Below are 26,597 nucleotides of genomic sequence, written 5' to 3'. Positions count from 1 at the left end.
AAATAACAAATACAGACAGTGGTAGTTTAACAAATTCTGCTGTGGTAAGTGGTGAATGTGACCTACTAGAATTTTGTGAAGCTTGCCTCACACGATTTTTCGTCTATGCAATGTCTCTATATTATATTGTTTCTGATCGCACGTTGGTGGCAGAGTTAAGACTTCGTGTTTTTTCTTGTCGAAGCTTGACAAAATTGCAAAATGCAAAATTGCCATATACGGTTCGAAATGTAAGGCAATATAAAATATTATAAAAATGAAAAATTGTATAGGTAGGTTGAAGAAAGATATCCAATATTTCAGTATAATATGAAAAACATAGGTTTTCTTAAAAAATGTTATCTATTTCGGCTAAACAAACTAGGGTGTACTATATTTAGTACATTGGGACTATATGCGTTGTGTTTGCCATTATTTTATAGGGGTGTTTCACTTAACGAAGTACTTGCTATTTTGGAGGATGACGATGATAATGGGAATGGAGTTGAAGAAATTTGTATTTTTCCACCAATTGATGCAGTAGATGAATTGACAGATGAAGACTCCGGGGACGAGGACTATCTGCAGATAGATAACCTTCCAGCTTCTCAGCTGCGGGCTCGAGCAGAAGTTGTATTTGAAGGAAGAAACGCCGAGCATACTTCATCAGATGATTCCGATGACGACTTGCCATTGAGCGAGCTAGCAAAAAAGCAGAATCTTTGAAAACGTAAGGCAAAAAAACAAAAGAGATATAACTGGGTAAAGGAGGACTTAGAATTTTCTGTTACGGATTTCGAGGGACCTCCATTCTCAATGGAATCGGAAAATCCTATAGAGTTCTTTTTTAAGTTTTTTGATGATGAAGTAATAGAACTAATTCTGACTGAAATTAATAACTATGACCAACAAAAAAAACATCAATGCAAACTTTGAAAAGCGCGAAATTTTAGCATTCATAGGAGTTTTGATATTGAGCGGATACGTACAGGTTCCAAGAAAAAAAATGTCCGGCAACGCGAAAAAGATTGCCACAGTGACCTGATATCAGATGCAATAACTAGAAACCGATTTTATATGATTTTTTCTAATTTTCATGTGTGCAACAATCAACATTTGGATACTGATGACAAGTTTGAAAAGGTAAGGCCTCTTTTCGATGTAATAAATAAAAAATTCATGGAGCATGCACCATTAGAGGAAATGCATTCTATTGATGAGGCCATGGTACCATATTATGGCCGTCATGGTTGTAAACAGTACATCCATGGAAACCCGATTCGATACGGCTATAAGTTGTGGGTAGGTGCTACCCGGTTAGGTTACTTGAATTGGTTTGAACCATATCAGGGGGCATCAACAAACATAAGCAAAAGGTATGACGATTTTCGTGTTGGAGGTGGAGTTGTGCTGGAGTACGCACAAGCCTTAAGTGACAACTGGCCAGATCGGAAGTTCCATCTATTTTTCGATAACTTTTTTAGTTCAGTTCCTTTGATGTAAAAACTCACTGAGTGGAACTTATACTCAACCGGAACAATAAGGGAAAACAGACTAAAAGATGCATCTCTGTTGAACTCAAAAATCATGAAAAAGGATGATCGAGGATCCTACGACTACGCAAAAATTTCTGACGAAAATATAATAGCAGTGAAGTGGCATGATAACAATGTAGTTTGCCTTATATCAAACTTTGCTGGAGTACAACCGGTTCATACAGTAAACCGTTGCTCACGACGGCAAAAAAAGCAACCGCATCTCATAAATATGTACAATGCCAATATGGGTGGAGTAGATCGTTCCGATCAAAATATCAGCCTATATAGAGTTTCAATCAGAGGAAAAAAGTGGTATCATTGTTTATTGACCCACTGTATTGACATGGCTGTCCAAAATGCATGGCAATTACATCGAAAAAAATGGAGACATGGACCAGCTGAAATTTAGGAGAGTCATTGCAACGACATTACTGCAGCAAAATCGGAAAGAGCAAACTTACCAAAAAGGACCCAGAGGAAGCTTGGAAGGATCAGTTTTACGCTATGGTGGCATGAATCATTTCGTGGTTCACCAGGATAATCAAACTCGTTGTGGATGTTGTCATGAACGGACCACGACCAGATGCTCAAAATGCGATGTTGGAGTGCATGTAAAGTGTTTTATTTCATTTCATACTAAAAATGAATTTTTTCTTTCACAACGCATATTTTCCCAATGTACTAATTATAGTACGGCCTTAAAATCCACTTTCATGAATTAAGTGCTTTACAAAAGTTTAGACATGTCTTTTTAATCAAAAAACATAAAAATTATTTTGGTTACCTTCCCGGTTTTGTCTTGGGACTATCTGGGTTATTGGTGTGTTCAGTTTATACTTATATTTAAGAATTCATGAGCTTAACGCCGGCTTATAATAATTGAATTTCAAGTTTTTTTCTAAGAGAAACTGAAAATAATGCAACATTTACTGCATATTGCTATGGAACCACGGTTCGAATCCCGGTAAAACCTTTGATAACATTACAAAATTGCCTGATGATTATTACGTTGGCGGTTTCCGAAATGGTTCCATAGCAATATGCCAGTAAATGTTTCATTCTTTTCAGTTTCTCTTAGAAAACATAATAATTGAAACTTAACAATATTTTTTCTTCGAAAAATTTTAATTTATTTTGTACATTCAGAGCTGCTTTGCAAATTACTTGAAGTGTGGTGCTATATTTTTCAAAAATGTACCAAATATGTCAATGTAGTACCAACGTACTTTCGGCAAGAGAAATGCACCAAAAAAAGTACAAATGTACCATGATTATCATCACTGTGCCAGCGTTGTTGTTATCATACAAATTTTGCTTGCATTGTCGCTGGTGTTAGTGTTGAGTATGGAGGATTTCACGCAAACTATTCTCATCCTTATAATTTATGTTTCAGCGTACATATGTACGTATGTATGTATGCACTATGTACAATTGTATGTTTGCGTCTTAGCCGAACAACAAACTGACTTCTACCATTTGATGTTGCCGTTAGCAACGTTATCAACACAACTTTTGTCGCCTTTGCTTTATATAAGGCGTGCTGCCGCATCTGTGAAACTTCAAAAGTTACACGACACTTGACCTGTGAACAACTCAGAAATTGTTAGAAAATTGCTTTGCTTTATATATTGAGAATAAAGTGTAAGTGGACTAAATACTAGCAAGTGACTGTATAGTGCAAGGATACGTGCAACTGAATTGCCAATTCAATATTCAACATAAACAAAGCAACAGTTTGCTGTTAGTTTCTTGTTTGTATTGGTGTGTATATTATTTGTTTGTATAATATTTAACTATTGTTGTTTATAGTAACTTAATTGCCTATTAAGAATCAAGTGTAGTAAATTTTAATGGGCAATTGAACTAATTGACTGTGAAAGATTTGAAGAGATTTTCTTGCAAAGAAATCGGACACTGCGTTATATAGGAAATATTTTTAAAACATACAACAGCAAATACAAAAATAGCATTGGCAACTTTTATCAAATTTCATCATTTAAATTCTTTTTGAATGATATTCTTTTTTGGCGACCTTTATATTTAAAGAAATTGGTTTTATGTGTACCGGCTCGAGGTCAATATATTTAGTAATAAAAACATCAGTTTTTATTTTTTATTCCGATATATTTCGGTTACACGTCGGTAACTGTCTTCAAGGGACTATACAAAACAATGTAAAAACAAATTTTCATACATGTAATATGTCATATTTTATAAACATACATACATTTTTGAGTTAAACGTCCGTTCGCGTTGGCGTGGAGTTTTGTACTGTCGATTTTGTTGTGAGTAAAGCTGGAGACATTGGTGCTTTATCGGTAACCGTATCGGTAACCTTTTAACAGCTGATTCGACCAACCTTATGAGAATCAATGCAATCGATTATTGGTGCGGCTAAGGTCGTAACCGTATCGTAGCCTACCAATTGGGTTTTGGTTTACCGTCGTAACGATAAACAGCTGATTACGTTAGGGATACGGATACAGCGATACGACATACGGCACCAATGACTCCGGCTTAAGTGTCTGTACAAGTGAGCGACGTTGATCGTGTCTGTTTTGAAGTTTAGTCGTATGTCTGGTGGTGTATGTATTATGTGTAACATTTCCAGTGTTAATCTCTTTCTATAGTGATTTTGTTGTTGTAATACCGACGCTTTCTCAAAGTTCGGACAGTGGCCACTAGATGCACAGTGGGCTGTTAGTGCAGTTTTTTGGTTATTTAAATTATGACAATGTTTCATGTCCGATTTGTGCTGTGCTATTCTCGTTTTTAACTTCGATTTGGTGGTGCTTACGTAAATACTTCTGCATGCCTCGTGGTTGTTGCCATTGCACGGAATTTTATAAATGACGTTGCTTTTTTTCATAGGAGGTATTATGGACTTGGTTTTATTGAACATGCTTTTGAGTGTGTTGCAGGGTTTATGGGATATTTTAAATTGTTTATTATTGTAACAGTTGGACATGATTAGACGCTCTGATAGTTGAGGTACGTAGATTACTGATTTAAACGTTTTTAGTGTTGCGGATTTTTCTAGATTACCTGCACATATCGATCTTCTTATTAATGTCCTTATAATATTTTCAGGAAAATCATTTAGTTTGAGTAGCGAAAAAATTCTTGTCTAATTTCTTGATGATAGACATCATCTGATATCTGTAGCATGCGTCGTATACAGCTCATTGCTGTATTCATAATCATACACTTCGGGTGTTTAGAGTAAAAATTTATTAGTCGCCCTGACGCAGTTGGTTTCTTATACCATATAAGTTTTAACTGGCTATCTGTTTTTATAAAAAAAAAAAAAACTGATGTTTTTATTACTAAATATATTGACCTCGAGCCGGTACACATAAAACCAATAAATTCTTTTTGTTTTCATTTTTATAATTAAAGCAAAAAAACCAAGAAATTCGTAACTGAAATTCTGCACATCAATCTCCAACATGATTCAATTACTAGAGGTTTGTTCTTCAATGATGACAGATCTTTGACACTCCCAAATTGAAAAATCTAGACGGGTTGCTTTTACGAAGTAAGGAAAACGGAGAATAATTAAATCCCCTTCAGTGAAATTGTAGTAGAAAACTATCTTTTGTAGTATATTAGTAGTGATAATAAATTTGTAAATTCCAAAGGTTTTTGGGGAAATTATTCATTTTCTACTAAATATTTCGTGAATTGATAAAGATATGTTGGTTTCGTCATTTTTTCAGAAATGTTTGAAGAATGCCGTACGTTACAATTTTATTCAAAATAGCACTCTCTCAAAATTTCTTTCCAAAACTGAGCATAAGTTCAAGCATTCTGTCATAAGAGGGAGTTAATGAAAAGCATTCCGAGATGAAGCGTTCTTCAATCTAACTCTAATATAGGGCGGTTTTGTGACAAATCCTGAATTGGAAAATTTTTGAAAGTGAATGAAGTGACAAAAACAAAAATAAAAGCAAATGGCTTATTGGCTTAGAACTTTATATTCCTACCTTGACTTTGACAGAAGAGTTAAGCTTTTGTGCAGTCCTGCTACACAGGGAGTATTCACCTTTTTATTCTGAAATTTCGTAAAGTTCTTTTCCGTTAAGTATTCATGGAAGCGTTCCGGGTAAACCGTTAATTTAGAATATTCGGAATACGTTCATTTGATACTACCCCACAAGGTCCGAATATGCATAATATTCCAAATATAAACCGATTCTCTGAATTCTTAAATGGATACGAATGTTCCGAACATACGGAATAAATAGAACAGAAGGTCGACTTTTAATACACGCCCAAAAATATCGAGAGAAGTGTCAAAAGACGAGTATTGACCTCGATAACAATAATTCGAAGGCGTCAAAAGATATTGACGAAAAACCGAAAAATGACCCTGGGTTGCGTTGGCGGCCTTCAGCCGAGCTTATAAAAATTTACCCTGGCGGGTCCACCAATGAGCTGGGATCAAAATTAAATGCGTGCAAAATCCCTTTGTACACAAAATCTTTTTCAGTGCACAAAAACATTACAACAACAACATCAAACTTGCTAACTTCAACTGCAAATATCTCCGGACAGAGATGCAATTTTTCTTTTCCGCCTTAGGATTATTGTTGTCGAGGTCACCTCTTTCGATATTTTTGGCCACGCATATTAACAGTAGACTCCTGTTCTAGACTTTTACCTGAATAAGTTAACATGTCCAATGAGCATATTTCGTTATGGCATCTCCATTATTTATTAATGACATTTTTACGTGAATCGATTTAATAGTCGAGGTTTTGACGTTGAACCATGAATTTTGAATTGGTTTAGGTTTCGTATGTTCATAGGTTTAGGAAAGTGCAAGATTCCTTGGTGTCCGTACTTTTCATAAAATTACCTATGTTCAATGTTCAGCCATACTAATAGATCATGGCATAGTTAATACATTCATCATAAAATTAAAATAAATGTTCTACGGAATTATGCAGTTCAGTACTTATCGGGTATTTGTAAACTGATTGCTTCCTATTTCTACTACTAATATTTTTCGAAAATTCGCAAAGAAACAACACAGTTAACGGATGTCAATTCGATTTGGGAGCAAAATGGCTGCAATTGGCAAGAAATGTGTCTGTCGAGCAAACCTCTTGTGATTGACTCATGAATCTCCAAAAAGGTTTCGAGAATATTTGAAAATTCGAGAATATTTCGAATTTTTATTTAGAGCTTCGAAACTTTTTGAGTGCATAATTTTATTTTTTATATCGAAGAATATCTGAAACACACTTCGGAAAAAAATTGTCAAAACTCAATGCGAATTTTGAGATTCTTTTTTATGTAATAAAAAAATCTTTGTTAAAATCAAAGGATTATTTTTATGCAACTGTGATGTTTTTTCCAATTTTATTATTGTCTGAATAAATAGCCGCTTACCTTTCAAAATCAGCTCAAAAATTATATCACTCTGGCTGCGCTTATTTTGAAAGTCGTTTCAGTGTTTTTGGCGAAGAACGTAGCGTTAATAACTGCAACGAGACTTAAGCCTTAGGGCAGCTTAAGCGCAGGTCATACAGCCTATATAATTGTTTTATGCCCACTCCGAACGGTATTTGGGCATTTGTAAGGCAGATGAGAGAGCGACCCCGCTTCTAAAAACTAAGTTTGAGTAGTTGGTTGATCCATGACGGAACGATACAAGGTGGCAGCATGGTGACATACCTACAAACATAAATAAAAATTCCATGTATTTTGTTTTTGTAAATTCGATGGGCAAATGTCAAAATCGTACTGCGCCGAAAGTTGATGTATCAAATCAAATAAAAAAAGGGTATGATCAGCTGTCCCATGCTGCCACCTTGTATCGTTCCGCCATGGGTTGATCAAACGAGGTTGAGAGACAATGAAATATGTCAATGGGCAATCAGCCACTCAAATACACCACACACAGCTGTTACATGTCAATAATGTAAAAAGTTTTGGGTATTACATATGTAATGTATGTAATAGAAAAAATATATATTGAAAACATTTATAACACTTCTGCGAATGTCTTTATTGATTTCAATGAAAAACCAACAAGTTGTAGAAAAAATACGAAAAACGATGTCGGAAGCATATTGAAATTATTGCGAATCACTTGATGACAATAATTTTGGAGTACCAAAAAAAAACACAATAATACAAGAGCAATAACAAATAAAAAAATGGCATATGGCTATATTAAGAAATATGCAAGTCAACAAAGTTTTCTAATAAAATTATAATTTCTTACTCACGCCACGGAAGCACTCCGAGTTAATTTTGGCATGAAAAGCTCTCAGTGAAAACTCATCTGCCTTGCAGATGCCGTTCGAAGTCAGTAGGTCCCGTCCCGCCAATTTAAAAAAAAGGAACACGACGCTAATTGGGATAGAAGCTCGGCCTAAAATCTCTTCGGAGGTTATCGCGCCCTACATTTACATTTATATTCATATTGTAACGAATTTACTGCAATTCCCCTTATTTGCAACCTTCTGCTAACGTTCGAATCACTAAACTGTTGAATAAATAACTCCACTAGTCAATAATGCAAAATGGCCTTTATTAAAGTACTTCAGATTAACACTACTATTGCTCGCCAGATAGCGTCTCAAATCAAACTGATTGCTGTGCCTCTACTGTTGCTGCTTTTTATACTCTGTGATTTCTCGTTCGCATACTTCTAGGCGCTTCCATTTCTAGAATTTACTAGTTGGTTATCAGCTATAAAATCACTACGTTTATAGCTTCTCATATGCGCGTGTATATGTGAGCACAATTATAATTGCATACTTTTGGGAGCATCTCAGATAAGATATCTGCATGTGTTTGTGCGTCTCTTCTCCGCTGCGTGTACGTACATATATGGAAACATAATGAATTATTGATGTGCATACAAGTCACTGCATAGCATCGGCTTAGAGATGATAGTATCCCTTAGTGCTACTAATATTCGTTACAATATTTAGCAAATTATAGCCAATTTTTATTATAGGCTTTGGTGGTGTTTAGGTATGTATGTATGTTGGCTTTGCATTAGTGCGCAAGAATTTCATTTATAAATATAAATTATTAATTTGCTAATCAATTAAAACTTAAAATTGATTATTGCTGTTTGAGTTTGCAGTTTGATAGTGTTTGCGAGAATTGGATTAGCAACTTTGCTTGATAAATTTTTTGCCAACAATCTCAGTAGTGCAAACACAATAGAGGAGTTCAGGATTTTCTGCAAATGGTCAGGCATCTTTGTATTTGCAAACTGGTGTAGTATTTTTACACAAAACGCCAAAAAATTAAACGGCTATGCATTTGCTACGTCAGGGCAAATACGCAACATCAAAATCCGTATTTTATTTTTTCAATTTTGAATAGCAAATTAACAACTGTCAAAACAAAACAAAATACGAAAAGAAAAAATTTAAAACGAAAAAAGTTGATCACGGTCCGTAGCTTTCATTTGCTATAGCAACGTTTCCAACACAAAGTACATAAAATTCTGAACTCCCTTAATTTCTTTGAAATAGAAATAAGAAAAAATTTAAAAATATTAAAAAAGGTTAATAAAATTATTTTAGCACTGCGCAATAATTCCAATAAAGAATAAAAGACCCAATCCCATATAATAAAAACTCGCAATCGTTATGCTTTTTTAACACGCTTATATTAGCTTCACTTGTATGCTTGTAACTCGATATGCTAGGTGTGCAAAGAGACCCATCTAGTGGCAATTATTGAAGAAGGCAGTGGTTAAATAACTCGCTACAAAACGAGTTGTGCTTAATATCGGCGACACGAACCTTTGTTGTTTCGCTCTTTTTTATACCCAGCTCTACTTGTACACAGGGTATTATAACTTTGATTGGATAACGGTTGGTTGTACAAGTATAAATGAATCGAGATAGATATAGACCATATATCAAAATCATCAGTATCGAAAAAAAATTTGATTGAGCCATATCCGTCCGTCCTTCCGCCTGTCCGTTAACACGATAACATGAGTAAATATTGAGATATCTTCACCAAATTTGGTGCACGAGCTTATCTGGACACAGAATAGATTGGTATTGAAAATGAACGAAATCCGGTTATAAGCACGCCCAGTTTTTATATATATATAACATTTTGGAAAACACAAAAAACCTGATTATTTAGTAAATAATACACCTAGAATGTTGAAATTTGAAGTGTGGACTGACATTGAAACTCTTAATAAAAATTTTAAAACATTTTTTAAAATGGGCGTGGCACCGACCACTTGTGATAAAATCAGTTTTACAAATAATATATCATAAATCAAAAATCGTTAAAACTATCGTAACGAAATTCGGCAGAGCGGTTGCCTTTACTATAAGGAATGCTTTGAAGAAATATTAACGAAAGCCGTTAAGTACCACGCCCACTTTTATATAAACGATATCTTTGCAAAAAAGAACTTTATATCAATGGTATTTCATTTCCTAAGTGGATTCATAAAAAAAAATGGGAAAAACTTCAAATTTAAAAAAATGGGTGTGGCACCGGCCCTTTTATGACCAAGCAATTTTCTATGTTTCGGGAGCCATAATTCGAAGAAAAATTTGTTCAGAATAGAACCATATGTATTTGTATTATTGCGCAGCATTGTTACACTATTAAGCATGCAAAACAAACAACAACAGCATTTCAAGTGTACAGCTGGGTATGTAATGTTCGGTTTCACCCGAACTAATACCTCCTTAATTGTTTTAAACTATATTTATATTACTTTAATCAAATTTCTTTGCTATGGTCATTTTTAATTTGAATATTTAGCCTGGGTAGTGATAGGACTGAGTGAGTAGTATCGATAATTTTCCACTCGATGCTTTTTTCCAAATGCTGAGTAAAGTAACGACTCTTTTCCTCGATACTTTACCAAGTGCCGATGGTCTACATGTTTAAGATCCACAAAGTTCAATCCATTAACACCATAACTTGATCATAAACTCAGATCGTTGACGATGCCATTTAAGCTCCGCATTTAACTTAAACCAATTTTTCGATAATTGTGGAAAGGGAGACGATTTCTGCATGTGGTGGTAAAAGAAAAGTACGTGTTCATTGTCCACAATCACTCACTCCAACAAAATTATAAAAAGCTGGCAACTCCATATTTTTCAATACATTTTAACCTGTCATGCAATCACTCAGAGAAAAATGCCGTTCTTAAATCCAGCACCACCGGACTCAATTCAAACTTTTCATGTTCTAACTTTTATGTTCTTGAAAAACGAACGACCTGTTCTTAAAAGAACAACCTTGTTCTTGAACTGACACCATTTTCTTGAAAAGAGAACGGCTGGTCTTAAAATATGAACAAATGATCTATTAATGAGAACGATGTTCTTAAATTAAGCCCAAGAAAAAAGAAACGGTACAATTCGTGCGCACTACAATGTTAAATACAACATTTGGCACAAGCCACCAAACATTCGTAGTGGCCCAGCGGCTATGATGTTGCGATTGCGATTGTGTGACGCGAGTTCGAACACCGTCAAACTCTAAAGTTTTTTAAAACGATTTTTTTATGTTATATTTTTTTAACTCATATTTTTCGTTCAGTTCCATTCACATATGCACGGGTAATTCTAAAACTTGTTATGAAATGTTTTAAGTATGTATATATTCAGATTACATCAATAAAAAGAAAACTTTCTCAATAAGAGAAAGCCATAAAAAATGCATATTATGCGTTTTTTTAATTTTTGGACTTTAATAATATTTTTTTGTTATTAATATTTTAATGAATGACAAAGAAATTATTATTAATAAAAACAAGTAAGGAAGGCTAAGTTCGGGTGTAACCGAACATTACATACTCAGTTGAGAGCTATGGAGACAAAATAATGAAAATCACCATGTAGGAAAATGAACCTAGGGTAACCCTGGAATGTGGTTGTATGGCATGTGTATCAAATGGAAGGTAATAAAGAGTATTTTAAGAGAGAGTAGGCCATAGTTCTATGGATGGACGCCATTTAGGGATATCGCCATAAAGGTGGACCAGGGCTGACTCTAGAATGTGTTTGTACGATATGGGTATCAAATGAAAGGTGATAATGAGTATTTTAAAAGGGAATGGGCTTTAGTTCTATAGGTGAACGCCTTTTCGAGAAATCGCCATAAAGGTGGATCAGGGGTGACTCTAGAATATGTTTGTACGATATGGGTATCAAATGAAAGCTGTTAATGAGTATTTTGAAAAGGAGTTATCCTTAGTTCCATAGGTGGACGCCGTTTCGAGATATCGCCATAAAGGTGGACCAGGGGTGTCTCTAGTTGTACGATATGGGAATCAAATGAAAGGTGTTACAGAGCATTTTAAGAGGGAGTGGGCATTAGGTCTATAGGTGGACGCCTTTTCGAAATGTCGCCATTAGGGTGGGCCAGGGGTGACTCTAGAATGTGTTTGTATGATATGGGTATCAAATGAAAGATGGTAATGAGTATTTTAAAATGGAGTAATCCTTAGTGCTCTATAGGTGGACGCCTTTTCGAGATATCGCCATAAAGGTGGACCAAGGGTGACTCTAGAATGTTTGTACGATATGGGTATCAAACGAAAGGTGCTACTGAGCATTTTAAGAGGGAGTGGGCATGAGGTCTATAGGTGGACGCCTTTTCGAGATATCGTCATTAGGGTGGGCCTGGGGTGACTCTAGATATGGGTATCAAACGAAAGGTGTTACTGAGCATTTTAAGAGGGAGTGGGCATTAGGTCTATAGGTGGACGCCTTTTCGAGATATCGCCATTAGGGTGGGCCAGGGGTAACTCTAGAATGTTTGTACGATATGGGTATCAAACGAAAGGTGTTACTGAGCATTTTAAGAGGGAGTGGGCATTAGGTCTATAGGTGGACGCCTTTTCGAGATATCGCCATTAGGGTGGGCCAGGGGTGACTCTAGAATGTTTTTGTACGATATGGGTATCAAATGAAAGGTGGTAATGAGTATTTTAAAAGGGAGTAATCCTTAGTTCTATAGGTGGACGCCTTTTCGAGATATCGCCATAAAGGTGGACCAAGGGTGACTCTAGAATGTTTGTACGATATGGGTATCAAACGAAAGGTGTTACTGAGCATTTTAAGAGGGAGTGGGCATTAGGTCTATAGGTGGACGCCTTTTCGAGATATCGCCATTAGGGTGGGCCAGGGGTGACTCTAGAATGTTTGTACGATATGGGTATCAAACGAAAGGTGTTACTGAGTATTTTAAGAGGGAGTGGGCATTAGGTCTATAGGTGGACGCCTTTTCGAGATATCGCCATTAGGGTGAGCCAGGGGTGACTCTAGAATGTTTGTACGATATGGGTATCAAACGAAAGGTGTTACTGAGCATTTTAAGAGGGAGTGGACATTAGGTATATAGGTGGACGCCTTTTCGAGATATCGCCATTAGGGAGGGCCAGGGGTGACTGTAGAATGTTTGTACGATATGGGTATCAAACGAAAGGTGTTACTGAGCATTTTAAGAGGGAGTGGGTATTAGGTCTATAGGTGGACGCCTTTGCGAGATATCGCCATTAGGGTGGGCCAGGGTGACTCTAGAATGTGTTTGTACGATATGGATATCAAATTAAAAGTATTAATGAGGGTTTTAAAAGCGAGTGGCCCTTAGATATATATGTGAAGGCGTTCTCGCGATATCGACCAAAATGTGGACCAGGTGATCCAGAAAATCATCTGTCGGGTACTGCTAATTTATTTATATATGCAATACCACTAACAGTATTCCTGCCAAGATTCCAAGGGCTGTTGATTTCGCCTTGTAGAACTTTTTCATTTTCTTCTACTTAATATGGTAGGTGTCACACCCATTTTACAAAGTTTTTTCCAAAGTTATATTTTGCGTCAATAAACCAATCCAGTTATCATGTTTCATCCCTTTTTTCGTATTTGGTATAGAATTATAGCATTTTTTTCATTTTTCGTAATTTTCGATATCGATAAAGTGGGCGTGGTTATGGTCGGATTTCGGCCATTTTTTATACCAAGATAAAGTGAGTTCAGATAAGTACGTGGGCTAAGTTTAGTAAAGATATATCGGTTTTTGCTCAAGTTATTGTGTTAACGGCCGAGCGGAAGGACAGACGGTGGACTGTGTATAAAAACTGGGCGTGGCTTCCACCGATTTCGCCCATTTTCACAGGGAACAGTTACCGTCACAGAATCTAGGCTCCTACCAAATTTGAGAAGGATTGGTAAATTTTTGTTAGACTTATGGCATTAAAAGTATTCTAGACAAACTAAATGAAAATGGGCGGAGCCACGCCCATTTTGAAATTTTCTTTTATTTTTGTATTTTGTTGCATCATATCATTACTGGAGTTGAATTTTGACTTAATTTACTTATATATAGTAAAGATATTAAATTTTTTGTTAAAATTTGAATTTAAAAAAATTTTTTTTTAAAAAGTGGGCGTGTTCTTCATCCAATTTTGCTAATTTTTATTTAGCGCATATATAGTAATAGTAGTAACGTTCCTGCCAAATTTCATCATGATATCTTCAGCGACTGCCAAATTACAGCTTGCAAAACTTTTAAATTACCTTCTTGTAAAAGTGGGCGGTGCCACGCCCATTGTCCAAAATCTTACTAATTTTCTATTCTGCGTCATAACGTCAACCAATCTACCAAGTTTCATCGCTTTAACCGCCTTTGGCAATGAATTATCGCATTTTTTCGGTTTTTCGAAATTTTCGATATCGAAAAAGTGGGCGTGGTTATAGTCCGATATCGTTCATTTTAAATAGCGATCTGAGATGAGTGCTCAGGAACCTACATGCCAAATTTCATCAAGATACCTCAAAATTTACTCAAGTTATCGTGTTAACGGACGGACGGACGGACGGACGGACATGGCTCAATCAAATTTTTTTTCGATCCTGATTATTTTGATATATGGAAGTCTATATCTATCTCGATTCCTTTATATATGTACAACCAACCGTTATCCAATCAAACTTAATATACTCTGTGAGCTCTGCTCAACTGAGTATAAAAATAAATAAATGGGTACTAATTGTAAAAATTTGCCCCCCCCCCCCCCCCCTCACCTACCACAAAGATAAAGCACAAACCGTTCTTGAATTGAGACCGAAAAATGTTAAATCAACCACAAATCGTTTTCAAAGCGTGAAACCGAAAGATCTTAAATCAAGCCCAAATAGTGCATGAAATGAGCACATAAGGTTCACACATCAATACCAAACTGGTCATAAAATACGAACAGTGCGCTTGGAAAACCCGTTCTTAAAACAAGCCCATCGGTCACGAGTTACAAAAAAACGTACTTAACAGACTTTTGTCAACGAATGTTTTTAATTTTGAACTTGTTTCGTTCGTTTTAGAACGATTTTTTCTCTAAGTGATGGAGCTTTTTCTTTCTACTCTGAAATTTTGATGGTTGGAGTAAACAACTTTTAGAGCAACTTCGACTTGAAAATGGTTGAAATCAGATTATGAATAAGTAAAAAATATTATATATTTTGGATCAAAATACGCAATTGGGTTATATGGAGCAAAATTTAACGAGGAATGTAGGCGATGTAGACAAACCATGCGTGTTCAAAATAAAATTAAACATTGTAGATAAAAGAAATTTTATCAAAATAGTCGATATGCTACACAACTTCTAACCAAATAAAATAAAATAATTAAAAAAAATGTTTAAGTTAAACGGTTTTATTGAAAACAATACTTACATGAAATAATAATAATACTAAAAGCTAGAAAATAATTAGGCAGGTTCTAGGTACTAGTCATCACACTCCTTATCAATCTAGGGCGTTGATCAGACAATTAAATAAAAGCGTTGGACGTGTCGAATAGATTGAATAGGACTGCTGTAAGCAAGATGGCCTTTATAGTATTGATGCATGCTAAAAAGGAGAGCAGAGAAATACGCCTACGAAGTAGTGGCGACTAAATCGCCTTTTCGTCCATTTATATAAAGGGAGTACTTAAAAATTTTAATCTTTTTTTTTATTTTCTGCTTTGGTTGTATTGTCAAGGTGACCTGAACTGTGTGTAACGTGTCATGTTTCTAGCTCATTGAGTAGTTACTTAAAAATCCATCGCAAAATTTCCGAATTCTAAATGGCCTTTCTAATACCTCTCTATATTTCGACCTCTGTCTCATCTAGAAAACTCCTTTATCTTAAATATTACTGAATAGCTCTGAACGTCATGCTGAACATATACCCAGTAGATATTGCGGGAAAAGCGGCCGCGGCAAGGTCGTTGGTCAGGCTTCGTGATATGGGATATAGACCTTCTGACCACGGACACTCTAGCCTTCTTACCAGTTTCGACTTTATCCCGGACAGAACGGACTACTGTATGCCGATAACTGCTCCCTATACAACCTTCACCCCAGTTATTCCAGAGAGAGAGGATTGGGGAAGAGGAATTATCTGGGGCATGGGACCGGTTAACTTGTTCACAGATGGGTCAAAGCTGGATGGAAAGGTTGGTGGGGGGTCTTTTGTCAAGAGCTAAATTCAAGCCGCAAGTTTAAGTTGGCTGATTACTGCAGTGTATTCCAAGCGGAAATTGCTGCGATTAAGGATGCGGTGGATGGAATGCTATCCATTGCTACCACGGTTAGGGAATTTAACATATAATCTGATAGCCAAGCTGCTATCAAGGCCTTGAGCTCAACTACAGTGCGATCGAGGGTGGTCTGAGAGTGCCTGACCTCGCTTGCGATTGCATCGAATTATTTTACAATTAAGATTATCTGGGTCCCGGGCCATAGTGATATCCCGGGTAACTGTCAAGCGGATCTCTTAGCCCGCATCGGTACAACTGAACCGGATGAAGATGGCTGTAGGAATTTCGGGATCCCGCTGGCCACCTGTGGATTGCTCCTCCATAGCTGGGCCTCGAATCAGCTCAGCAAACGTTGGGTGGATACCACGTCTTGCAGGGTAGCAAGATCTTTCTGACCAAAAGTGGATGGCAAGAGGTCTGCTGAAATAATTGCGTTCACTAAGGCTCACCTATCAATGGTCATTGGGGTTTTGACAGGGCACTGTCCCATGGATACCCATGCGGTACGTCTCAATATACTGGAAACTCCATCCTGCTGCAGCTGCAGCTGTATGGAGGATGATGAGGTGGAATCACCAAATCACTTTATGCTTGATTGTCCAGCTTTTGCCAGAACTAGGCGAAAGTACTTCGGTCGCGACTCACTTGGATCTCCCGAGGATATATCCAAAGTTGAGATCGGTATCATTCGGAGCTTTATCGTTGCTACCCAACGATTCTCTAAGTAGCTAGATCTAAGTCACCGGTATTTTTGGTGTATGTGGTATCACAACGGACCTTCGTGTTGTCCAAGTAAGCTATCCTTATCAGGGCAGCTACCACCTAACCTATCCTATCCTAAATATTATAACCTTACAAAGCCCGAAGTTGCGTTCAAAGTGTCAGATCTCTGTGTATGTAATTTGGAAGTTTCTATTTGGAAGTTTCTAAACACTAGAAGGCAAAATGTCCAAGCTCGGACGATTTTTATTAATTTTCGCACGCCCTGAACTACCTAGCGAAAAGTAGTTTCCCTGCTTTTGCATAGTCATGGGGTTCTGAAGTATGGTCTTAGTTTCAAGAATCTTGCTCAGTGGACTTTCTTAATGTCTTGATCCCTGTTCATTGAGAAAACTTTTTTGTCCTATATATTACAATGTAGTAAAACCCAAGGATATGTCCAAAGCTTCAGGTCGCTTGGTTATCGGAATGTTCCTTAAAACTCGAAAGCAAAATTTGCAAGCTCGGGAGGGTTTTTGCGTTTTCACGATTCCTGGAACACCCAGCAAAACATTTCCCTCATGTTGCTTCTGAAGTATGATGTTGGCTTCTGAAGTATGATTTTAGTTTCAAGAACTAAATACGAAAAAAAGCCAATGAGAAGTTGAATTAAAAATATGTTGCCTATTTCAAGATGAAAATTTTATATCTGCCTAAAATTTCACGGATTCCAGGATTTCGTCCAAGAGCAGCCTTACATAAATTTTATTATTTGAACCTTCTACTATTCTTAATAGCTTCGATTTCATATCTAGCAAGACTGATTACTGTGTGCCAGGTTTTAACAAGGCTGTTTACTTTACAAGTTATATACCCTTGTTTACGGATGGTTCCAAGCTTAATGGGTAGGTGGGCGGGGGCGTATTTGCATCTTCCAAGCGTAATGCTCTCTATATCTAGTACTCGAACAGACAGGCGGCTATTAAAACGCGATTACAGCAAGCTTCTTTTCTATAAAATATGATTTGCGTGTCAGGGCATAACGACATTCCTGGCAAGTGTCACGCGGATCTCTTAGCCCGAGCTGGTATGTTGAATACAAGCAACTCCTTTTAGCGCGCTGTCCAAGACTACTTTCAAGTCGGCAAAAAGATGGTACGTGTCTATTATCTTATTCTAAGTCTTCTCCAGGAGCTGGTGTTACATGTAGATCTGGTTGATAGTCGATGTACCAGATCATCAGTAGAGATATACGCCGCCAATAAACGCCGTCGCCGATTAGCTACGCTTTTCGCACGCCGCCGACGAATGTCAAAAACATCGGCGCGTTACTATATTTTATACTCTTTTAAGGCTGTCCAGACCATTCATTGTTCATCTCGAAAATTGGTCCGATATGGTCGAAAGGGGTATCAAGGGATGCGCATAACTGCCAGTTATCAAATCCAATTGCGAAATTTAACACTTTCTCACCGTTCAAAAGTTATTTGAAACAAGTAAGGAAGGCTAAGTTCGGGTGTAACCGAACATTACATACACAGTTGAGAGCTATGGAGACAAAATAAGGAAAATCACCATGTAGGAAAATGAACCTAGGGTAACCCTGGAATGTGGGTGTATGACATGTGTATCAAATGGAAGAGAGAGTAGGCCATAGTTCTATGGATGGACGCCATTTAGGGATATCGCCATAAAGGTGGACCAGGGCTGACTCTAGAATTTGTTTGTACGATATGGGTATCAAATGAAAGGTGTTACTGAGCATTTTAAGAGGGAGTGGGCCTTAGGTCTATCGGTGGACGCCTTTTCGAGATATCGCCATTAAGGTGGACCAGGGGTGACTCTAGAATGTGTTTGTACGATATGGGTATCAAATGAAAGGTGGTAATGAGTATTTTAAAAGGAAATGGGCTTTAGTTCTATAGGTGAACGCCTTTTCGAGAAATCGCCATAAAGGTGGACCAGGGGTGACTCTAGAATATGTTTGTACGATATGGGTATCAAACGAAAGGTGTTACTGAGCATTTTAAGAGGGAGTGGGCATTAGGTCTATAGGTGGACGTCTTTTCGAGATATCGCCATTAGGGTGTTCCAGGGGTGACTCTAGAATGTTTGTACGATATGGGTATCAAACGAAAAGTGTTACTGAGCATTTTAAGAGGGAGTGGGCATGAGGTATATAGGTGGACGCCTTTTCGAGATATCGTCATTAGGGTGGGCCAGGGGTGACTCTAGAATGTGTTTGTACGATATGGGTATCAAACGAAAGGTGTTACTGAGCATTTTAAGAGGGAGTGGGCATTAGGTCTATAGGTGGACGCCTTTTCGAAATGTCGCCATTAGGGTGGGCCAGGGATGACTCTAGAATGTGTTTGTATGATATGGGTATCAAATGAAAGCTGCTAATGAGTATTTTGAAAAGGAGTGATCCTTAGTTCCATAGGTGGACGCCTTTTCGAAATGTCGCCATTAGGGTGAGCCAGGGGTGACTCTAGAATGTGTTTGTATGATATGGGTATCAAATGAAAGATGGTAATGAGTATTTTAAAAGGGAGTAATCCTTAGTTCTATTGGTGGACGCCTTTTCGAGATATCGCCATAAAGGTGGACCAAGGGTGACTCTGGAATGTTTGTACGATATGGGTATCAAACGAAAGGTGTTACTGAGCATTTTAAGAGGGAGTGGGCATGAGGTCTATAGGTGGACGCCTTTTCGAGATATCGTCATTAGGGTGGGCCAGGGGTGACTCTAGAATGTGTTTGTACGATATGGGTATCAAACTAAAGGTGTTACTGAGCATTTTAAGAGGGAGTGGGCATTAGGTCTATAGGTGGACGCCTTTTCGAGATATCGCCATTAGGGTGGGCCAGGGGTGACTCTAGAATGTTTGTACGATATGGGTATCAAACGAAAGGTGTTACTGAGCATTTTAAGAGGGAGTGGGCATTAGGTCTATAGGTGGACGCCTTTTCGAGATATCGCCATTAGGGTGAGCCAGGGGTGACTCTAGAATGTGTTTGTACGATATGGGTATCAAATGAAAGGTGGTAATGAGTATCCTTAGTTCTATAGGTGGACGCCTTTTCGAGATATCGCCATAAAGGTGGACCAAGGGTGACTCTAGAATGTTTGTACGATATGGGTATCAAACGAAAGGTGTTACTGAGCATTTTAAGAGGGAGTGGGCATTAGGTCTATAGGTGGACTCCTTTTCGAGATATCGCCATTAGGGTGGGCCAGGGTGACTCTAGAATGTGTTTGTACGATATGGGTATCAAATGAAAGGTGGTAATGAGTATTTTAAAAGGGAGTAATCTTTAGTTCTATAGGTGGACGCCTTTTCGAGATATCGCCATAAAGGTGGACCAAGGGTGACTCTAGAATGTTTGTACGATATGGATATCAAACGAAAGGTGTTACTGAGCATTTTAAGAGGGAGTGGACATTAGGTCTATAGGTGGACGCCTTTTCGAGATATCGCCATTAGGGTGGGCCAGGAGTGACTCTAGAATGTTTGTACGATAAGGGTATCAAACGAAAGGTGTTACTGAGCATTTTAAGAGGGAGTGGGCATTAGGTCTATAGGTGGACGCCTTTTCGAGATATCGCCATTAGGGTGGGTCAGGGGTGACTCTAGAATGATACGATATGGATATCAAATTAAAGGTATTAATGAGGGTTTTAAAAGCGAGTGGCCCTTAGATGTATATGTGAAGGCGTTCTCGCGAAAATCATCTGTCGGGTACTGCTAATTTATTTATATATGCAATACCACTAACAGTATTCCTGCCAAGATTCCAAGGGCTGTTGATTTCGCCTTGTAGAACTTTTTCACTTTCTTCTACTTAATATGGTAGGTGTCACACCCATTTTACAAAGTTTTTTCCAAAGTTATATTTTGCGTCAATAAACCAATCCAGTTACCATGTTTTATCCCTTTTTTCGTATTTGGTATAGAATTATGGCATTTTTTTCATTTTTCGTAATTTTCGATATCGATAAAGTGGTCGGATTTCGGCCATTTTTTATACCAAGATAAAGTGAGTTCAGATACGTACGTGAGCTAAGTTTAGTAAAGATATATCGGTTTTTGCTCAAGTTATTGTGTTAACGGCCGAGCGGAAGGACAGACGGTGGTCTGTGTATAAAAACTGGGCGTGGCTTTCGCCGATTTCGCCCATTTTCACAGAGAACAGTTATCGTCATAGAATTTATGCCCCTACCAAATTTGAGAAGGATTGGTAAATTTTTGTTCGACTTATGGCATTAAAAGTATTCTAGACAAACTAAATGAAAATGGGCGGAGCCACGCCCATTTTGAAATTTTCTTTTATTTTTGTATTTTGTTGCATCATATCATTACTGGAGTTGAATTTTGACTTAATTTAATTATATACAGTAAAGATATTAAATTTTTTGTTAAAATTTGAATTTAAAAAAAAATTTTTTTAAAAAGTGGGCGTGTTCTTCATCCAATTTTTCTAATTTTTATTTAGCACATATATAGTAATATTAGTAACGTTCCTGCCAAATTTCATCATGATATCTTCAACGACTGCCAAATTACAGCTTGCAAAACTTTTTAGTTACCTTCTTGTAAAAGTGGGCGGTGCCACTGAATTTAAATAAAGTGCCCCAAGTCGAATATATTTTCAAATTGTCCTCAAGTTGATAAAAAAGCGAGTTACCCGAAAAAGGTGCCGAATTTGATATCCCGTTTGGCTGAAAGAATAAGCGAAATCAGTGATGCAAAATCTTTTAGTAGGCTCTAGTGGTTTAAATTCTCCTTTGAAATGATTCTCAGCTCATACTTAAGTTGCATATACATATCTTCAACACGTATAAGAAGGGTTTGAAAAATCACTTTATTTGCTTAACTATAAAATAGCGTCTGAAATCTTAATTTTTATTTTCACACTTCATCATTCAACACCCAAATCTCTCGGTTTGACATTTCCTTAAGTTTGCGGCGCTATCCCCAACTAGTCCCTTGGAGTGAATCACATAGCCTATCAACCATGTTTAAATATGGCCAACACGTGACGGCTTCTGTTACAAATGTAAATACGTAGACATTTTTTAACCAGGTTAGGCTTTGTTCTTCGCAAGAACACTCAAAGTGGTGAAGTAAAATCTTTCTCAAGATAGTCGAACAAAAGACCGGGTGTTCTACTACCCTAACGTAGGGGATAGTCGAACTAGTCTGAAAACTGAAGGCGGTCCTCCATAATGAGCTCTTATATCATAAGGCCGGAAACGAAGAGTATTGAGGTCAATATATCGAACACAAACGTCTGCAAATTTTGGTCTACATTTTAAGACTTATCCACGGTCCTTGTAAAGTTTAATTATGTAGATGCGCCAAGGATTATACGATTTCCACCCATGTGTTACCCAATGATGTCCACTTAGTCTGCTTATGATTTTGAGGGCGGCATCCTTGGCCTAATAGTTACCCCCTAACGTTTCAATGTGTTTCTTTTTTTTGGTGTAGCTCGGAAACCGTAAGTCGCCTTTTTTCCAGCGACCAGCATGTAGCCACAAATTATTTAAAGAAATCGTGCCGACGACGGATATTAGAGTTAGCCCAGACCATCTCTTTCGGTGAAACTACGCCAAAAAAGTGTGACCATTTAAAGTATTTCTCCCTCTCTCCGCAAGGAGTTACTCCCGAAATTTTTTGAACGATCCACGAGATTTTGAAGCAAAAACCGCGGATCTTTCCGAAATGGCCGAAACGTCGATTTCCTTAAATACATATAAGCAAAACCTTTCCCAATATTATTTGTTTAAATTTTCGCTTTACAAGCTTCCCAGATCTTCATCCGCAAGTTAATGATATTATTCCAGATCGTCAAACATACCATTGACGTCAGCAGTATGTTTCCATATTTATTAGTTGTGGACAATGTGATACTTTGAAGTCCAGCGATTCAAGTCAGAGGTTTACGCCGATTACTTTGTCGGCGCGCCGGCCACCCCGCGCCGCCGGTATATAATAGAGCCTACGCTGCCGCCGCCGATTAAGTGACCGACATAAACCTCTAATATTCAGTCTTTCGCACAGTATGCTATATAGAACTTTATACGTGACATTTCGAGGGCTTGATACGCGTTAATTGCAATCTGTAGGTATACGCACGTCTGTGCATATTTTTCATGAGAGATGCAACTCTGTGGTTTGGCGGGTAGTCATCCTGCCTTGTTAGTCTTCAGCCGGAATATAGTCATCCGCCGGTAGAATTTTCGGCATTATTCCTATTAGCCCTATTAGCACTCACGACGTTTTTTTTTTCTACAAAGGCGTCCCTCTTTCTTTTTTATGTTAAGATGACGTTTCAGTACACCGCACGTTGTAGAATTATCTGCAAAAAGTCATTGGTTGCAGAAATTTGAGTTCGCTACGTTTTTCACGATTATCCTTTAATTTTATGTAAATATGTACATATGTATGTGAACTCTTTCCAACTTTCCCGTTGGTAATATTTAACCAGCATCTTTATTGACTAAGTTCTAAGTTAGCTACATCCGGTTCTGCATTGATCTCTTAACTTACATTAAGTTCTAATTTTGTATAAATTAAATCTATTTACGTGCGAGACCAGACATTATTTACATTTATAAACAAATAATTGGAATTTAGCTCTAATTTACTTCCAATTTCTTATTCAGTCGTTACAATTAGCTGACCATCAATTTGTGTTTCGCTTTTTACCTTCTGTCTTCACCTTTAACATGGTCAGCACAGCTCATTACTTTTGCTCAAAGACTAGGGATAAAAAGTGCACCTGTTGCTGTGGCAATTCTGTAATTTGCGCCAAAGTCGTTCATTAAACGGAAGCCAATAGACCGACAGACAACAATGTAATGTTGTAATGATACACAAACCAACAAACATACCAAATTAGCTTTACAAACCTACATACAAACGTACGTCTCACCCAAATGTACCACCCATCTAAATACTCATCGAGGGCATCAATTTTTAGTTCAAATAGCGTCACTTTACAACCAACGCGTCATTGCTGCTAATCTTGCGTGGTGATGATGATTTCGCTTTTCCACATTCCCTAGATCTAGTTGTTAAATAGTGAATGTATTGACGAATAAACCCAGTCAGCACAATAAATGCGTAGATGGTAAAACCTCGAAGCCGAGAGACGTCTACAGTTGTCGAGGTTCAATACAAGGAGAAAGAATGGAGGAACGCCCAATCTACTTTCACCGACTGTGAAAGCATTTTCTCCTACTCGCTTGGACTTGGAAATTGTAAGGCTTGGTTTTTTAAAATTCGTCGATCTTGAAGTCTTTAACTGCATTAGGACATCCTTGCGGCTTTTTAAAAATTATTGGAATTTCGTCAGCTGCCTAAAAAATCCTAGGTAGGGTTTTCTAACGAAAAAAGGGTGGGCTATCCTGCACAAAGCTGCGCGACAATTTACAAAGAGAAAACAAACTTTTTGAATTTTTTAGATTTTGGGGGGTTTTCAATTTAAAAAATTTGATATTCGTTCATTTTGTTCCAAGGGTGAGCTAATAAAAAAACTGGGCTATCCTGGGCAACCTTGGGCAAGCGAACCACATGCTTTTTTTTTAATTCGTATTTCAAGGAGCCAGCTTCACACTGCCTTCGAGGTATCCGAAATCTTGTCTATCGAGGAACCCTAAAAGCTTTTGCAGGTAACGGATAGCATGGCTTTGAAGTAGTCGTGTTCTCTGAATGGCATTGCACCTGTTCGGAAAAGAAAGCTGAAAACAAAGAAATGGGCTGAATTTAATCGTCCGGGAAAAAATATAAAATAAGTGTTTTGCGGAACCCTCTCAAAGTTAGGGGCTGCGCTTTTACATAAGCAATAGACATTTTAGAGTTTTGAATATAATTTTTATTATTATTATTATTACTAATAGGTCTGGGAGCACTGCGACCAGTATCTGGAGGCTTTTGATGTATCTAAGTACCTCTTCAGGCTTTCTACTCCATTTCACATAGGTATTAATAGTCCCACAACCTAGATGAGATAGTCTCTGCCTTGCCAGAGCGACGCACTCGCAGAGAATGTGAACCGGCGTTTCATCATCCAGCTCACAGAACCGAGAAATTTGGATATCGGATAGATTTAACTTACTTAGGTATCGTAGACCGCAGTGTCCCGTATAGTACCCAGTCCCCCTGCTTAGATTAATGAGTTTGGCTGATACTTTCGTTGCCGGGAATATAAACAGTTTGGCCTGCCTTTGCCCTTGGCAGTCAATCCAGTGACGTCTGAATTGTTTAGTTTCCCAGTTACTTATAGTTTCACTGTGTGCGCTTTTATAAGTCCACAAAAGGGCTCTGGACCATAGAATGCTGCTGTAGCACCCTATTTGGCTAGGTAATCTGCATGTTCATTACCTTTATGTCCCTGATGTACAGCAACCCATCCCAATAAAACCTTGTTTTTGGCTCCCAGGGCTTTAAGTATTTCAGTGAATTCATCCACTAGCTTAGATGTAACTGTGTAGGATTTCAAGACACGCAGGGCCGCCTGGCTGTCCGATATAATGTAGATGCTCTTCCATATTGAGCCTTTCCGCAGATATTCTCTAGCACAGACTTCTATTGCATGAATTTCTGCCTGAAATATTGTGGGGTAGCATCCCATTGGTATCGATTTATTGAAGTTCGGCCCATAGATGCCAGCTCCCGTTCTTCCGTCATCGAATTTCGATGCATCAGTGAACCAGACCTTTGAGTCAGGGTCGTTATAAGGATTCCATATTTCCCAGTGAGTCCTGTCCACAATGGACACTTCAAAGTTCTGTGAGATTCTGAGCTTAGGGGGCATTACGTCACGCAGTTGTAATGAAGGATTTCCTATGAATTTTCTTATTACTTTCATATACCCTATCATATTTTCTAGCTTCAACTCAGAAATATTTGGAAGTCTAAACCCGCCTAGTGTTGCCTCTTTCTCTATAAGAATAGGGAAGGGAGGTATATTTGAATAACTAAAACATTTCTTTATTTGTATGATAGTTGAAAAGACTTAGACGAATCGATAGGATTGCAACGCGTCATGTTGTGCTGTGTCCAGTACGTAAAAAATTGGGGTTCTTCAAAAATTTTCTTCTGCAAGAGTATCTAAGAGGTCAATTAACAATTAACTACGCAGATATCTAAACTCAACGGGATGTGAATTTTCGCTCTAAAGAGACTGTGGTATCTTTATCTGTCCCCAGCCATTCCAAAGTATTCAGATTCGACTGCAAACAAGCTTGAAATTCATTACCCTACATATCAAAATAACTTAGAATCGACTAAGGAAAAGTGAAATATTTAACTATATTGAGTTAAACTTAAGCCCATTTAGTGAAAGAGGAACCAAAGCTTTACTGCTTCTGAATACCAATCTAGATCAAAACTCAAATATAACGGAATTCTAAAGAGTGCATTGCTCAGAGCTCAATACGTAAAACGGTAACTAAGGACATTATTGGGTATAGAGGAATCTGTGGATGGTTTTTGGTTATAAGAAATAGAAAATGTGGAGGTCTTATTTTCCGGATTTTCTAAGAGCGGTTCTTACCTTTACTATGTCTTTCTATGGATGGCATACTTGTTCAATTGGGCGTATCAGAAGTCGTAGTCATGGTAGGTAGATTGTTCAAGATGTCTTCCTTACCACTGAAGCCACTTCGCCATCGCATCAATTGAGAGGCAATACCTGGTCACCCCATTGGTTTACAATAAAATCGTTGTCCGGCAAATCATTGCTCCAGGGAATAGTAGTTTAGCGACTGTCTGCAATCGATAGCTACCTTTTATTAAGTATTACTGCCCTGAAAAG

At 37.7% G+C, this 26,597-nt stretch overlaps 1 protein-coding gene across 3 annotated transcripts in view; it reads left to right on the top strand.

Annotated features, from left to right (window-relative positions):
- Positions 1–3,088: 3,088 nt before the first annotated feature.
- The window catches only part of AstA (allatostatin A), a 69,222-nt gene continuing 45,713 nt past the window's right edge, over positions 3,089–26,597 (top strand). Inside the window, exon 1 of one of the 3 annotated variants that reach the window (XM_067772401.1) lies at positions 3,089–3,158. The gene's annotated coding sequence lies outside the window, so the exon portion shown is untranslated. Of the gene's footprint in view, positions 3,279–26,597 lie in introns of all 3 variants that reach the window. The other 2 variants (XM_067772394.1, XM_067772388.1) reach the window with 2 other exon arrangements.

This window comes from Eurosta solidaginis, chromosome 1 (genome assembly GCF_040869045.1).
Source record: "Eurosta solidaginis isolate ZX-2024a chromosome 1, ASM4086904v1, whole genome shotgun sequence".
Taxonomy (NCBI): Eukaryota; Metazoa; Arthropoda; class Insecta; order Diptera; family Tephritidae; genus Eurosta; species Eurosta solidaginis.
Note: the sequence above shows the minus strand (reverse complement) of the source record. Positions and strands in the feature narration are given on the sequence as shown.